The following is a 5,149-nucleotide window of genomic DNA, read 5'->3' as shown; positions in this document are numbered from 1 at the left end:
TCTTACTACACTTCAACTAGTGACTCATTTAGAAACATATGAGTGGGCCTAAAAGACCAAAAGGCCTTAGAGAAACCAACGAGTCATCAAAGAGTCCTGCAAGAAAACACAATGATAACACCTGCAGGAAATGTATTTAATCTACCATTAGATTATTAGAACATTAATTAGTAAAACACAAACTCAAACCTTTACATTCATCTGACGACTTGTTTTTCAGAATTTCTATAATGAAATATTACTGCAGAGATGACAGAGGAAGTACTGCTGTCAAACCTGCTCTAAAAGGCTTCGGTTCCTGTGAGCGTGCAGATCATGACCTTGTTTATTATAAGATTCAGAAAAACAGGAAGGATTACACACATTAACTAAAACATATAACACATCACGTTTTCATAGTATTTTATATTCAGGTTTGTATGCATCATGTTTATTATAGAAAGTAGTTATAAAAATATAATAATCTTACATTGTTTGCAAGTGAGCCCTGTTTGCAGAAATATGTTGCTGTTTGGTGGGCACTGATTTGGGCTGAACGCAGCCCAAATAGTTTTTTTAAAGTCTGGATTATCAATATTTTTTGTGCATGTTTGGCGACTTTTAAGAAGAGAAAAATCACAAGATGGTCTCACAGGCAGCAACAGCAGCACAGTCATGTTCCTCATTTTAAAAATACGTTTGAACTTCAGTAACTTTACACAGGTTTCATTCATATTTAGAACGACTTTTGCACGTCTGTAAACATGCATCCATCAAGCCAGCACAGAGGAGGCCCAGGCAGCCTGGAGTTAGCTGAGCCAAAATAATAAGCCAAGTGACCCACTAAACTCAACGGGGGGTCCTGAAAGGCATGCATTGCATCTCTATCGCCCATCCAGCTGCTCTACAGGAGGGTTATAAAAAACCACTGAGCAAAACTCAGAAGCTTAACTTAAACTCAAAAATTCTAAACATGGTCAAAAGAAACCAGAGGGACAATTTATAGGTGGTAAGGGGTGTGTAAGATGTAGAAAATGCACACAAACTCGCTCGCGCGCACACACACACACACACACACACACACACTCTCACACACACACGGCTATCGATTTTTAAAGACTTACTTCCTCTATGGTTACTTATTGGTGTCAAATAGGAAGTAGAAATCACGCTCTGCATGTTTGTGTGGAGGAGGGGACCTAATGAGGAAATACAGAACTGCTAATGTAGCCTGATATGTACATGAGGGACAGACACACACTAGAGCGCACTGGAGCTGGGCAACACATGGAGATGATGAAATGCCACAAGGGGAGACGTGAAGATCATGAAGCAAAGCTAAAAGCAAACAACAAACAAACAAATTAAGCAGAAGTGCAAAAACTAAACATGAATACTACAAACACACGAATAAACTAAACAGAGAGAATTTGATGGAGGAGGAAGAAACAATGATCAATAAAACGAAACCAACTGTGAACTAAGAATGAGACCTAAGACACTAAATACTCAAAGCAAATGTAAACATGAGAGAAATCAAGAATATGTAAAATATTTTTTAAGTAGCTATTTAAGTAGATAGATATCCTTATTTTTAATCCCCACTCGCCCCTGCAGGCGGTCTTCAATCTTCAAGCTCGGGTCCTCTACCAGAGGCCTGGGAGCTTGAGGGTCCTGCGCAGTATCTTAGCTGTTCCCAGGACTGCGCTCTTCTGGACAGAGATCTCCGATGTTATTCCCGGGATCTGCTGGAGCCACTCGCCTATCTTGGGAGTCACCGCACCTAGTGCTCCGATTACCACGGGGACCACCGTTACCTTCACCCTCCACATCCTCTCGAGCTCTTCTCTGAGCCCTTGGTATTTCTCCAGCTTCTCGTGTTCCTTCTTCCTGATATTGCTGTCATTCGGAACCGCTACATCGATCACTACGGCCGTCTTCTTCTGTTTGTCTACCACCGCTATGTCCGGTTGGTTAGCCACCACCATTTTGTCCGTCTGTATCTGGAAGTCCCACAGGATCTTAGCTCGGTCATTCTCCACCACCCTTGGGGGCATCTCCCATTTTGACCTCGGGACTTCCAGGTTATACTCGGCACAGATGTTCCTGTACACTATGCCGGCCACTTGGTTATGGCGTTCCATGTATGCCTTGCCTGCTAGCATCTTGCACCAGCCTCGCCTTGTGCTTGCCTTAGACCTCCATGCTAGATTCCTTAAACATGAATCTCACGTCTGTCTCATTGCTGTGTTTTGTGTCCACGCTGTCACGTTTCCCACGCCATTTATGTTTCGGTGCAAAAATGAAGAAAGCTTGTGTGAAGCTAACAGCCATCTCCACACTTGGTTCAGCACCTGAGCCCAGTTTTGGTACAGGCCTTTGGCCTCTTGGGACTCTACAGTTAGCTTCTTTAGCCAGTAAGTCTGAATCATGTCAGGGCCTGCAGTGATCAGCTCACAGGCTTTATGTTTTCCTACGTCTACAATATTTAATTGTATGCCATTCTTCCAAATAGTGGCCACATGCACATGTGCTCAGCCCCGATAAAATAACTACTCTAGCCAAAATATTAGCTGTCCTCCAATAATCAAATCTGTCAGCTCAACTTAGACAGCCCTGAAGAGTCTGTTTGAAAAAGGAAAGTTTTGCTGCTTAATAATAAAGACTAATATCTTATCTTATCATAAGACCTTTAAGCACTTTACTTAAAAACAGGTGGTTGCTTAAATCTTTTTTTTTTTTTTTTTCTAAATGACATCAGAAACAGCAGTATGCGACATTACGTGATGGCAGAGCTTCAGTTCATCCTTTGTCATTTTTTTTTTTTTTTTATAATAAATAGGACACAGCTAAATAGGTTGCTTAAATCTGTTTCTGAACAAAAGATCAAAGTTGAGTTGCTCTCTGTAAAGTCATCTGTCACATTATAACTGTTCAGACCTATAACTCATGCAGCATTTTATAATACTGCACTTCCCCTCTCATTACTGTGGTAGTGAACTGCTTTTATTAACAACAAAGCAAAATTAAAGCCAACACGCACGTGCACACAACTTGAGCTTACAGACATTTCTGTATCTCGCCTCATAACAGTAACGACTGGGACAGTAAAATGATTGGTGGTCTCAGATTTAGGGCACGCAGTCTGCTTCTCAGGAGTGTTTTTGACAAAGCTAAGATGTGTTTAGGTCCTACACGCAAGGGACAAGAGCTCCACATGACTGTGTGCTGTTAAAAGGAAAAAGGGAGGGGTTGATGTACCTGGCCATGCTGTGTTTCCATGTTCCCACGGTCCTTTCTGTGCAGCAGCCAGCTCTTCCACCCCCTGTGCTTGGTTCCCTGCCTCCTGTGTACACCGACTGTACCGCCTCTGAAGTTATGGAAACAAAGCTTCTGCCTAAAACTGCAGTTTAAAGGTTGCTAAGAAGGCAGTTAGGATGGATGAGAGAGCACACAGGGAGTCTGAGGCTCTGTCAGCACATCCTAGTTAAGGTTTGAATGTCAACTTTGAGAAGTAGTTAGAAAATGAGACTTAAGACAAGGCATTGTCTGGTAAAAAAAAATGTATCACAAGCTGCACCTGAAAGACAGGCAAGGAGCCAGACACACGTTTTCATGGTTCAAAAAAAAGAAAGAAAAAGGGGATAAAATAAAAACTTGGATCACCGTGAAATGCCGTCTGTTCTGGATATAATCAATAGCTAAAGAAGAATCCAGTTCAGGGTTGTCTCTCATATTTCAATCCCTGCTCTTCTGTGATCAATAAAAGTGAGCTGAAATCAAAGTGAGCCCTCTTTACTATTGTCTATTCAACGTTAGCAGACAAAGACTGAGGAGCCTTTGATCGGCCTGTCTGCAGGGCCCACAGCTAAACACAGACCCCATCCTCCCACTCCCACCCACCACCTCCAGGTGAGCAGTGTGTGTGTGTGTGTGCAAGCTTTCCAAAATGCTTTCTCTTTTGTTTTTTGTGCGCATACATGAGCACACGAACAAAAATAAAATAGTACCTTTTATAGGATTGGCAGAGAGGAGCTCCACAGCGAGGTCATGCTGTCAGCTGGCAGGTCATCACACGGGTTTCTGGCCACTGCATTAAACGTGTTTAACTGTTGGGGTTTGCTTTGCTGTGCGTCTCCATAATTTCTCCTGTTTTGTCCTCTCTCTGTTGCTCGTGTGTCTTCTTCGTTTTAATTCAGTGTTTCCTCTTTGGTTGTTTCCCATCATCATGATTGCTCTCTCTGATCCCGTCTCTTCCTCCTCAGCTTGTCTTAATTGTTTCCCGTATTTTTCCATGTTAAGGCCCTTTAAGTAATGTCTTATGTATTTCATGAATTTCTTCTGTATCAAACATATTTTTGCTGTCCTAACACGTCGTCTTCCCTGTTTTTGGTTCTTCCTCTTTGTCACTTTCTTTTTTGTCCTAATGTTAGTTTTTCATCGTTTCCTCTCTGACCTTCTTCTATATTTTCTTTTCTGTCTTGTTTGTATTTTTTCTTTCTTATCCTGTCCTGTCGTTTCATTACCTACATTCAGGTTTTTGCTGTCCTGTGTTCTTCTTTTGCATTTTCTTTTTGTCATTGTGTTCCTGTTGTGTTTTGATGCCCCCTACTGATTTTATTTTTTATTAGTTATTTAGTTATTAGTGTTTTGTTTAATGATTTTGGATATTATTTTAATATTATTCCATATTTATACGTATATAGTTTTGGAGCACCGTGTGTGGTCTGATTGTTGTTTTATGTCTGATGTTTTGAATCAGCAAAGCGTCCTGACGTTTGTTGGGTTGTTGTTCCTAATCACTTTGTTCAGTGTTTCATTTTGAATCGTAATGTTTCCACTTGCTGCTTTAGTGACTTTGTTACTCTTAAGTTTAACATGATTTATTCAGGTTCTGCCCAAACTTCAAAATAGATCATATGAACGGACGCACGGGGCGGCTGTTTCTTCTTTCATACCTTTTTTGTATTCCTAGTTACATTTATCTTACTTAGTTAGGTTGATAACTAAGTAACAATAATCTCATCATAAGGTTGTTGTACATATTAAATCAGATAAAATTAGTTTTAATCATTGCATCTGTTTGCAGCATTATAGCAAATACACACATTCATCATAAACTGAGCAAGGCAACAGCTAATGTAACTTAATGTCCTTACCTATCACACCA

At 40.8% G+C, this 5,149-nt stretch overlaps 1 long non-coding RNA gene across 1 annotated transcript; it reads right to left on the bottom strand.

Moving 5' to 3' along the window:
* Nucleotides 1–1,119: 1,119 nt before the first annotated feature.
* On the bottom strand, nt 1,120–4,549 carry LOC146555971 (uncharacterized). Its single transcript, XR_014889212.1, has 3 exons — nt 3,990–4,549; nt 3,241–3,349; nt 1,120–1,317 (listed from the first exon to the last, which is right to left on the bottom strand). It is a non-coding gene; the product is annotated as an uncharacterized LOC146555971 (long non-coding RNA).
* Nucleotides 4,550–5,149: the final 600 nt, after the last annotated feature.

The sequence above is a fragment of the Mchenga conophoros genome, linkage group LG17 (assembly GCF_057382185.1).
Source record: "Mchenga conophoros isolate Kocher_MC1m ecotype Shallow Benthic linkage group LG17, M_conophoros_male_GT1.1, whole genome shotgun sequence".
NCBI lineage: Eukaryota > Metazoa > Chordata > Actinopteri > Cichliformes > Cichlidae > Mchenga > Mchenga conophoros.
Note: the sequence above shows the minus strand (reverse complement) of the source record. Positions and strands in the feature narration are given on the sequence as shown.